The following is an 11981-nucleotide window of genomic DNA, read 5'->3' as shown; positions in this document are numbered from 1 at the left end:
AAGCATTTGAGCTCAGGGCCCGGCTGCTCTTTGCACCCTCCTTCAGTGCCTGCTAAACATTGATTTTGACTCATTGGCCCAGAGCACTGTTTCAGTTGTTTTTCTTCCTCCCTTTTCATCCTTGTTCCTTTGGGGACACGATGGCCCGCTTTTACAATGCCTGGGTCTTGATAACATCCAACAGCTGGGTTCTGGACACTGTCAGATCGGGCTATGCCTTTTAGTTCCTTTCCACGCCCCTTTCCCACCCACCCCCCCATCCTTCTTCAGGGACCCAACTCATGAGACACTGCTCTTTGAGCAGGTCAGCTCTCTGCTGGCACTTAGGAGTGCTGGAGGAGATTCCACAAGAACACGGAGGTCACAGGTTCTACTCCCAATATTTCCTGATATCAAAAGCCAAGGGCTGAATGAGGCCCATCCTTGACCTCCACAGACTCAACAAGTTCATCAAATCCATGACATTCTGCATAGTCACTCTATCAGCTATCCTCCCTGCTTTGTCTCAGAATGCCTGGTTCACTGCTCTGGTCCTTCAAGACACCTACTTCCATGTAGCCATTCTACCAAGTCACAGGAAGTATCTTCAATTCTTAGTAGGAGACCAACACTTTCAATACACTGTTCTCCCATTCTGCCTCTCTTTTGCCCCCCAAGTCTTCACAAAATGCATGGTGGTGGTCATAGCGTATCTCAGGAGGACGGGAATCCATATCGTCCCCTATCTCAATGGTTACTGAAGGGTGGCTCCAGAGAGGAGGTTCTTGCCCATGTCGGCACCACGTTACGCTTACTCGATCATTTGAGATTCATTCTAAACACCATGAAATCGATCTTGGCCCCCACTCAGCAAACAGAATTCATTGGGGCCCTGTTAGATTCCACAAAATCAAGGGCGTTCCTGCAGACCAACTGCTTCCAGGTGATTTGACAGCTGTGCCTCTGTTTGCAGTCACAACCGTCCATGACAGTTCGTGTGTGCCTGAGCCTATTGGACCACCTAGGTGCAAGTGGATATGTGGCCCAACTCTTCAGGTTGCACCTTTGCCTTCTTCAGATGTGGCTAAGGATGGTTTATTGACCTGCATTCTCTAGACAGTTTGGTTCGTCTTCCTCTTTCAGTCCTGGAGTACTTGTGCTGGTGGGAGTCCCCACACAATGTGTGCCCAGGGGTACCCTTCGCTCTGCCCTCTCCAACCAAGTCAGTGGCTACTGAAATTGTAGTTGCTGCTTTACACCAGTCGTACAAAAAAAGAAGACGATGTGATTACCAACACATCTCTTCTGGGTTGGAGAGCGCACCTGGACTCATTGAGGATGCAGGCCTGTGGTCAGAACAGGAGGCCTTGCTCCACATCAACATGCTGGACCTTTGGGCCATCCTCAATGCTTGTCACACCTTCCAGGACCACATCAGCTATGTGGTTCACATACTAACAGACAATACCACCGCGATGTAGAATGTGAACAAACAAGGGGGAGTTCACGTCAGATCACTGTGCCTGGAGGCGATCAACCTGTGGCAGTTCTGCATTGAAGAGGATATCACCCTACCACTTACCAGGGGTCCAGAACCATCTCATGGATCATCTCAACAGGGTTTTCTCCACAAGCCACGAATGGTTCCTGAAGATGGAGGTCCTACAGATGGTGTTCACAGCATGGGGCACCCCCACGAGCGACCTCTTTGCAACCATGAAAAACAGGAAGTGTTGCCTATTCTGCTCTCAGGATGGGCTCAGCCCATGCTCCCTCTCCTATGCCTTCCTATTCTAGTCCTTCCCCAGGTCATTGCCAAGCTCAAGAAGGACTGAGCCAGACCCCTCCTGATCACCCCAGCATGGCTGAGGCAGCACGGATTCTCAGACCTCCTTGCTCTGTTGGTTCAGCCTCCCCTGCCACTTGCTCTCCTTCCTTGCCTTCTCACACAGGACCACAGCTGCACCCGGCGACCAGCTCTCTGCACCTTACAGCATGGCTGTTGCATGGCTGAAGGAGAAGGAAGGGCATTGCTCGGAGGCTGTCCAACAGGTCCTACTTAACCTTCCACTAGAATGGCCTACTTGGTGAAGTGGAAGAGGTTCTCTGTGTGGTCCTTGGCCCGTGGGACCCATCCAGCAGAGGCTTCCATCGGATATCTTGGAGTACGTGCTACATCTTCAAGAATCAGGCCTCACATTCAGTTCTCTGAGAGTGTATTTGGCAGCAATATCAGTGCTTCATCCACCTATCCAAAGGAAATCAGTTTTCTCCAGCATCATGGTGATGAGATTTCTGAAAGGACTTCTCTGCTTGCATCCTCCAATCCGGGACATCCATTCGAGCCCCTTGCTTCCTGTCCACTGCCCCTTCGGTCCCAGAAAACTGCATTCTTGATAGCCATTACCTCTACCAGGAGGGTGTGTGAGTTGCAGGCCCTGATGGCTGGGCCTCCTTTCACGCTGTTCTTCAGGGATGAAGATGGTGCTTCGGCCACACCTAAAGTTTGTATCCAAAGTGGTCTCTCAGTTTCCTTTGAACCAGGCAGTGTATTTGCCTATCTTTTTCCCCAAGCCACATTCCTCTCCAGAGACTAATGTCTCCATATGCTAGACAGTAGATGCTGTCTAGCCTTCTGTCTGAAGATGACTGAACAGTTTCATGCTTTGCCTTGCCTGATCATATCATATATGGACCACATGGCGACAAGCGGTCTCTGCACAGACCACCTCTAGATGGATAACTTATTGCATCAATACAGCATATGAGATAGTGTCAGCTATGCCGCCTCAGTAGATATGGGTGCATTCAACGAAAGCACAGGCAATGTCAGTGGCGTTCCTCAATGAAATTTCCATATTGGACATTTGTAGGGTGGCCACATTGTCATCCATCCATACATTTACAGACCGTTATGTGATCACTGCTTCTTCCAGAGCAGACGCTAATGTAGGAAGAGTGGTCCTGTGATCCTTACTCAGGCAGACTCTAAGCTGCCTCACGATGGGGGTACTGCTCACTAGTCACCTACTTGGAATAAACATCTGCATCTACTCAAAGAAGAAGTGGTTACTTACCGTAACTGTAGTTCTTTGAGATGTGATGCAGACGTGTATTCCATGACCCATCCTCCCATCCCCTTTGCATTGGAGTAAGGGCACTGGATCCTTTGTAGATGGGGGATGGGGGCCTGACCCCCTGGCCTCCCCAGTTCTGGCACTGTTGCCCAGCAGATGCCCGCACCAACCCATAGGATGACCCCTCCCAATGGCCCTGATTCCTGGTATCTTGAGCTGCTGAACTCAGAGTTTCTCCTTCTCCAGCTCCCTGCGTGCCCAGAGGATCCACTCCTGCACCTTGCGCCGTGCCTGCAGCCAGGGGAGCAGGCAGAGGAGTGAGGCTGGAGCCGCCACCCTGCAAGGGCCAGACACAGCAAGAAATGGGCAAAGGGCCCTGGGCAGGGGGCCGGCAGGTGCAGGAGCCCATGTGTGTTACCGCAGGAAGGCCCATTTAACCTTCTCATGGCCAGCAACAGCCTGGAGATGTTAGCTGCCTTTTGTTGGTTTACAGGCAGGAAGAGACAGGAGCTGCTTCCAAGCATAGATGACTCATGCTTCCTGATACTGGGGGGGTCACAATGTAAAGGGGAGGACAAGTGACTGCCCCTCCTGTCTCCTATGGGAGGAACTTCCAGCCCCACTTCCCTGGGCTAAGGCAGCCAATTCCACAAGCTTCTGGGGGGCTGGGGCCACAGGAGCAGGGAGCACATGCCTCTGGGCCCAGAGGCAAGGGAACCTGCTCCTGGAGCCTTCCCCAGCGACCTCCCACCCTGCACCCAGCCTGAGGACCACCACGCTCTCCCTGCCCCACCAGAGTTACCTGCGGGAGGGTGGGGGCAGGGAGAGCTACCGGTCGGTGGTGAACCAGTTTGGAGTGGGGAAGTCGACCATTGGGGCTGTGTTAATACAGGTGTGCAAGGCCATTAATCGCATCCTGCTGTGAAAGACCGTGACTCTTGGCAACATGCATGCAATTGTGAATGGCTTTGCAGAAATAGGTTTCTCTAACTGTGGAGGAGCGATAGATGGCATGCATATTCCAATTCTGGCAGCGGACCACCTTGGGACCAAGTACATCAGTCAGAAGGGGTACTTTTCCATGGTTTTGTAGGCGCTTGTGGATCACTGTGGGTGATTCACTGACATTAACGTGGGGTGGTCTGGAAAGGTGCATTATGCATGTATCTTTAGGAACACTGGCCTGTACAGAAAGCTGCAAGCAGAGACTTTCTTTCCAGACCAGAAGGGGAAATCAAAATGCCCATAGTGATCCTGGTAGACCCAGGGTACCCCTTAATGCAATGACTCATGAAGCCGTACATGGGAAACCTAGATAGCAGTAAGGAGCGTTTCAACAACAGGCTGAGTAGGTGCAGAATGACCATTGAATGTGCTTTGGGCCAATTAAAGGTGCGCTGGCGATGCCTATATGACAGGTTAGACCTGAATAAGGAAAATATTCCCATGGTTATAGCCGTGCGTTATACACACATAATATTTGTGAAGAGAAGGGCGAAAGGTTTACTCAGGGGTGGAATGCTGAGGCACAACGCCAGGCTGCTGATTTTGAGCAGCTAGACACCAGGGCTATTAGAGGGGCGCAACATGGGGCAATAAGAATCAGGGATGCCTTGAGACAACACTTTGAAGATGAAAAACATGTTTGTTGCTATGCTTGGGACTGCAATGGTTAATTACATTTAGTAGGCTAGGAAGCAGTTGTGATTGTTAAAGCCTAGGATTCATGTAAAGAACTAATAAAAATGCCTGTTGATTTGCAGGCGCCATGAGTTATCATACTTTGCGTGGAAACAAATAAAGAATGCTTTTAATTCAAAAAACTTTGCTTTTATTGCCAAATAGACCACAACACCATATGGACACACACACCACACACTGTTGGTGGGGGAGAAGGTACCGTGTGGGGGCTGATTTTCATAGCTTAGTATAGGTCCAGCTTTCATTTGAAAAGCTGTCTGCGGGGGGTGGAGTGTAGAGGAAAGTGCCAAGTGCCAGAAGGTGGAAAAGAATGTGCAGAGGGAGTTTGGGGAGTGCATGGGAAAGAGTTCTGAATGTGCTGAAGGGGAGGGCGGGCCGGCATCTGCTCAGTCTGCAGTGTTACGAGAGTCTGGAGCATGTTGGTTTGATGCGCCAGAACTTTAATCAGCCTCCTTGTAGCATCCCTGTTGTAAGAATCCTTCTCTTGTCTTTCCTGCTTTTTGCTTTCCCTCCACTTCTCGCGTTCAATGTTTTCTGCCTCTGACTGCTGCAGCACCACCTGGAACATATCTTCTTTGGTCTGTCTCAGCCATTTCCTTATCTTGCGCAGATGCTCTACTGCTGTTGGGGGGTTGGTTGTCAAGGTCAAGTCTGGAGAGACATAATTAACAATAAACAGAAGTGCTATTGTCAACTACACACAGAGCATTGAAACAGTAACATTAAAATACTGCTGGTAACATACCTATCACTTTCTTGGTGACAAGCACATATGAGGCAGAAGACCCCAAGAATGGTGAGTGAACCCAGGGGCAGGGGCCTTGTTTACTACAGAAAAGCAATCTGAAAAGGTCACGGGGCACTTATAGAGGGCAACACTCTAAACATTCCCACTGTTTTCCATAGGTGGTGGTCACTATGGAAGATATCTCGCTCCTGAGAGTAAGCAGGGAAGCAAGGGTGCATCTGCTACTTGGTTGTAGCTTCCGCCCTGGTTCCAATACTGGTCGCCTGCATGCAGCTTTGGTCCTGCCCAAGTGATTGCAGAGTGGCATAGGAAAGTGTCTCTCCATGGGGGAAGGAACAAAACAGCCCTGCAAGGAACCTTCGGCAGCGGATTGCTGAATACCTCCAGGAAAGTTTCCTAGAGAGCACTATGGAGGATTCCTGTGAAATCACAGAGTGCATCAACTCCCTGTTCCTCCGTACTGCCTAGCTGTGCGGGGAAATGCCCAGCAAAGCCAGCCTTCTACATTTCTCTGCCCCCAACCTGCTTCAGAACTTCACAAAGCAAAACCACTTGCCAGGGGTCTCCTCTCCTGCTTTTGGCTCACCAGAGAGCGGCTGCAGAGACTGGCTAGACACCTTTGGAGTGAAGAACAGCTCCTGACTAGATGCATCACAGGGCTCCACATCTTCTTCATCCTCCACCTCTTCATCAATGACTTCCTCCTCTGGGTTAGGTCCACTTTCCACTGGCTCCAGACCCGCCGAAGTATCCACGGTGCTCTTTGCAGTGGAGGTGGGGTCGCCACCTAGGATAGTGTCCAACTCCTTATAAAAATGGCAGGTCTGGGGCACAGCCCTGGAGCGACGGTTTGCCTCCCTTGCCTTGTGGTATGCGTTCCTCAATTCCTTCACCTTTGCTCTGCACTGCAGCATGTCCCAGTCATATCTCTTTTCATGCAAGCTGCGTGCAATCTGGACGTAAGTATCGAATTCCTATGGCTGGAGCGCAGTTGGGACTGGACAGCCTCCTCTCTCCAAACACTTATCAGATCCAGGAGCTCTGCAGTGGTCCAAGCAGGAGATTGTTTGCTGCATGGAGCCACCATGGTCAGCTGGGAAGATGCGATGTGAACTCAGCACACCGAGCAAACAGGAAGGGGAATTTCAAAATTCCTGGGGCTTTAAAGGAGGAGGGGCGGAAGGTTGTTTACCTGGCAGCAGAGTTGAAACTGCTGACCAGAGTGTCAGGATGGGCATTGTGGGACACCGTCCGGAGGCCAATAAAAGCACTAAAATCAAGCACGGTGTCTACACTGGCACTACAGCACTAAAACCTCAGCGCAAAAAGCCTTATGACCCTTGTCAGGGTGGTTTTATTACAGTGTTGCAACTGAGGAGTTTCAGCACAAAAAGTGGCTCTGCAGTGTGTACACATCTGATGCCTTTTGGCGAAAAAACTTGCAAGAGTAGACCAGGCCTGAGTCATGAGTTAGCCAAATATATCAGTGACACAGCGCTGGGAATCAACAGCTAAACCAGCACTCTGGTCAGGTAAACACCAATTAATTCCCCCCAGGGTAGGCTTGACAGGGACTCGTAGGTGGCTCAGAATGGGTTGGGTGAGGATTAATGAGCAAACTGACCCATTAACACAGGAGGATAAGGCAGCACAGGAAAGCTATGTCGAGAGGGAGAAAGAGCCAATGATCTCTGACTAGAATGAGCCCTGTCCCCTCATCAGAGAATTGAGGAGAAACTGAAACTAAATAAGGGGGTATAATAAGATGATGGGAAGAGCAAATATAAGTAAACTGCACTGGGGGGTCTAACAACTGAAGGTCTCTAAGTCTGCATAGACAGAGAAGAAGTGGGATGTTACCCTGTCACAGTGTCAAAAGGGAAAACATTTAGTTTTTCCTGACAGATAACCACACTGAATATATATTCATATGTATAGTGATATATTGTAGTGATAATAGTGGTAACGTGTATTTTTATTGCTATTCTGTGTTTACAAACTACAGGACCTGAATTCTGGAAGGATTCACACTTGTCTCTATACCTCTCTCTGCCTCTGTTGTCATAGGAACCACTTCTAGGTGCCAAATAGCTTTGTAACATCAGTACTTACATTTTCAGCAGCTCTCAAGAAGGGAGAAGCTGTGGTAAGCTGTGAAGAAACAGGAAGGCTAGAAAGTCAGAGCACAGTATGTGAAAGCATCCCAGTCATGGGATGAACAGAATGACCAAGAGAAGATAGCTTTTATTTCATAAAAAGTGGATAAAAGGTATAGTCCCAGAGGTAACCAGCTCCCAAATTCTCATGCAAAATTAAATATTAGCTAATTTAAAAAAAAAGAAAATTCACTAGTTTGAATAAAAGGTATATTAAAAAGTTAATTCATTAAATATCAAGTAGCATTACAGCTTAAGAAATTCTTCTCAAGATCAGCAAAAGGGAAGGAAATGTGATGTCATTTTTAGCATTCTTCAGTTTCTATGGATACTAAAAACCAAGTCTAGAGTCTGATCAATATATCCATTTATATATATGTAACCCTTCTGCCAGTCAGAGTTGGCAGCAACAAGGGCCGGGTTCAGTATCTAGGGGTTCCTTTTCAACAATACAACACAAAACTGGCTTGCGCCCCCACCCGGTGACCTGAGACAATTACACACCACTCCCTGTGTGCCTCTAAGAGGCAATACTTCCCTTCTTGCAAGCACAGAGTCTGAGTGTAGCAAAAAAAAATTAATAAAAGGAGGGAAGAAACTCGGCATTAATTTAGGGAAACACTGCAAACAGGGCTCATAAACATAAACCATGAGCAAAAGACCCACTCCCAAGTAAGTTGAGCAATGTACTTTTCCTCTCTAGTTCTTAAGTCCAGCAACTCAAAGGTCCTTTTAATGTGCCCGTCTCTTCTCTGCACCCCACTCATAGTTGCTGTCCTTGGGACAGTGCAGACCCAGAATTCAGAGATGCATCTGCAGAGTTCACCTCCCACACTGGGTGGAGGGGGGAGGTAAGGAGGCACCTTACTCACTCCACTGCTCAGGCACTCACTTGCCACCCCTCTCTATGGGGCCCTGCTCAGGCCCTCTCCACCAACCACCCTGCTGGCCACTCACCAAGCTGTCCCCAGAGCCCACCACTTAACACAGCTCTGTGATTTGAGCTGTTAATTGGGAAGCCCCACTGCTGGTGCATACTGGAAAGTCTCTTGCATCAGAGACACTGTCCCAAAGCAGGTCTAATACTTAGATCTAGTTATCAGTGATTTTAGCTCTGCAGTGTGTAACAAAACTCTCAGTTGAGTCCAAATTAGCTGTTATTACACAGTGAAGCAAGGAAAAGTCAAATGGTGTCTGGGACCCGTACACAGGGTCCCCACCCTCTCTCAACTCACTGGGCTTGGGAACCCATGTCCCCTGCCTAGCGAGTGCCATTTAGTTGAGGGTGAGCCCCTCAATCGGGAAATGCCAAGTACAGTTCTGCTGCCCTTGATTTATACAACAAGAATAACAACTCTTTATTACTTCTGCCTCAATAACAAGGAGACTGGGGATCCCACACCAGCCAAAAGTGACCATTTGGGTGAGCAATCCCATCATGCTGAACACCTAGGCAGGGTGGTGTGCCCGTGCAAACAAAATCAGCTCCTGAAGTCCTCTTCCACAGCTCATCACTAGATGTTAGGGAAGAGCTTATTCAGACTCTGCTTACATATAGAATGAATAAATGCATAAATAATGGATTTTTCTGTAGATCATTCTAGCTTGCTATATTATCTGCACTGGAAATGAGATAGGGAAAATAGACTTCAAGAAGAAAGGAAATGCATAGTAGCAATAAAGAAGTGGGGAGAACTCCCTGCTAACTCCTCTTGTGGCCTTCTGAGGCAAGAGGAGAACCACTCCTCTGGACCTGATCCTTCTGTGTTCTCTGCAGCAGGGAGAGGCAAAGACACTGACCTGAATTCTCAGTTATACTAAAACTCCTTTACATTGCTAGAGTGGTGTAAAGGGCTCTTAGTGTGACTGAGAATTCAGGCCTGAATCCTCAAAAACCTCATCTGCTGTAGAGATCTTTGGCATTTATAGAACCATTTCAAGCACTGGAAACATTTTCCAAACACTTCATGTTCACACACAAAAGTGATGATAATATTTTTGACTATTAAGTGATTGCATGAGTTAAGAGCAAGTCTTATAACCAGCCTGGAATGATTCAGGTTCCAATGAATTGTTTCTGTGCTGTGCATGGGCCATCCAGGCAGCGCAGCTGTACCAGATCAGCTGACTTTCCCTGCACAATCTCATAACAATTTGAATAAATAAGAGTGTAATAGTTCAGTGTGTTGCTGCAACCTTTTTTGTCATTCACTGTTAAATTAGAGTCGTTTGATTAACATGCTATGCTTCCTGTTTCTTCTTAATTCCTGTTTTGCTTTGAGCTAGTGCAGGAGTTTTAATTTTAGGCCTAAAACTTTGTCTTCTCAGATGCAATACCTGAAGTGTTGAGGCCTTTCTTGTTTAAAAATAATCACAGATGGGTGTGTGAATGTGGGTGTGTATGACCGTATAGAAATTTGTGTGCATATATATTTTAAAATTTATGTGTTTTCTCAATGAATATGTTGTACAGTAAAAGGAGGAGCTTATTTGGGTTGTTTCATTTGAGTATTTCTTCTAGTTCTAATCTATTGTTTCCCAATTGTAGAATTTCTCCTTTAGTAACCAGATCTAGGTAGTTCCTAAACTGTAGGTTTATATAGAAATCCCAAGAAGAAGGTAGATTAAATTTAATTCTGAGGTGTTCAAATTTCAATAGTGTTATGCCTTAGGAACAAAGTCTTCAATGGTCAGCAGTCCTTTGGCCTCCTAGCTTTTAAAGTAAACATCTTTCTGTCCTTGGGGTAAACCTAGTAGCCCATATATGTAGGAGAGAAGAGTTTAGAGAAAGCACCAGGAAGTTAGTCTGTGTGTACACGGCTAGAATGCTAGCTGCGACTGCAGCAACTCTTTAAGTTGTTCTCTTACTAGAGATCCAGTTTAGTTTTGAAACTTGGAATCCTCTTGCGTTATAACCCAACATGTGGTGCATGAAACACTAGCCAAATTTGGTAAAGTTCAGTTTATGGACACAGTGAGCAAAGAGGCCTCTCTGGTTTTAAAAAGACATCCCCTGAAGTTCAAGGAAGACAAAAGACACAGAGATAGTGTCTGCCAGGAATCACTGACTCCCAGTACCCAGACATCGTGTCATCTGGGTTTGAGTTAAGCTTTAGGTAAGACAAGATGTGTGTAGGTTTCTGTGTTTTTACCCCTTTTCTCTGATTGTTATATTCCATGGATAAATAAATACTTTTGTTTTGAAGAAGTTGTTCTGAGTCACTGCATAACCTACTGGTCACAGCTCCTGAAAGGAAGTCTCTTGCAGAGGTCAAACCCAGCTGGATCTGTTGAAGAAACATGCCTGGTAATCAGAGGTGCTGCAGCCCAGGGACGTGGTCTATGAGTGGGAGAAGCATGGGATTTGCTCCAGAAAGGAGTGAAGGCTCAGGGCCTGGCACTGGAAAGGGTGCACTAAGAAGAGACTGAAGAGGGGTCAAATGTGCATTTTCTCTGTAACCATGGCACATACTAATGCTACATTCAATACCATGCTGAGGGAAAAGTGAGTAGATTGGTTATTAAGTGGTCATGGTTAAAGATGGAACAAAGGTCCAGCATTAAAGCTACCCCAGAACAATTAACCACATAGTAATATTCTTATACTAGTTCCCAGCTGATTGACAATAGTAAAATATAGCATGCTATCAGATAATCCATTCACCTTTTAAAAATACTACTATATTTTTAAGAGGGAGCTTTTCAAGTGTTATGAAATTTGCTTATGTTTTTAAAATTAATCACAATTACACATAGAAAAATCTGAATTATGCCATGAATTGGTTGTGTTAGTTATTACTCAGAAAGGTAAAGCGGCGTCCTTGAGTGAAAGTAGAAACCTGAGGTTTTATCCTATTTAGTGGTCTGGTCTATAAGCTATTCAGAGATATGGCTACATGAAATGAATATAAATGGTATTTCATATAGGCTGCCTTACATAATATGCATAGGATGAAATCCTGACCCCAGCTGAAGTCAAGGGCAAAATTCCAGTTGATTTCAATGGGGCTAGGATTTCATCCATACTCTACGCTATAGACTTTGATCCTGTCTTTCAGAGGGGCTGAGCGCCTGCAGCTGCCATTGACTTCAATGGGAGCGGTGCACATTCAGCACCTCTGATAATCGGGGACCACACCCCCTCAGCTCTCAGGCCTTGGGCCATTATCTATCTCAGAGTGGAATCATTGATTCACCCACTCTCAGACCAGGGTTTGGCCTACAATCCCCAGGTGCTGACTGGGATTCCCTCAGCAGGCCTGCCTTAGGCTTTGTTCCCTCTGTGAGCTACGACAGTGGAATCCAGAACCCAGACAGTGT

This window comes from Emys orbicularis, chromosome 1, assembly GCF_028017835.1.
Source record: "Emys orbicularis isolate rEmyOrb1 chromosome 1, rEmyOrb1.hap1, whole genome shotgun sequence".
NCBI lineage: Eukaryota > Metazoa > Chordata > Testudines > Emydidae > Emys > Emys orbicularis.
The sequence above is the reverse complement of the archived record's forward strand: the minus strand, read 5'-3'. Positions refer to the sequence as shown.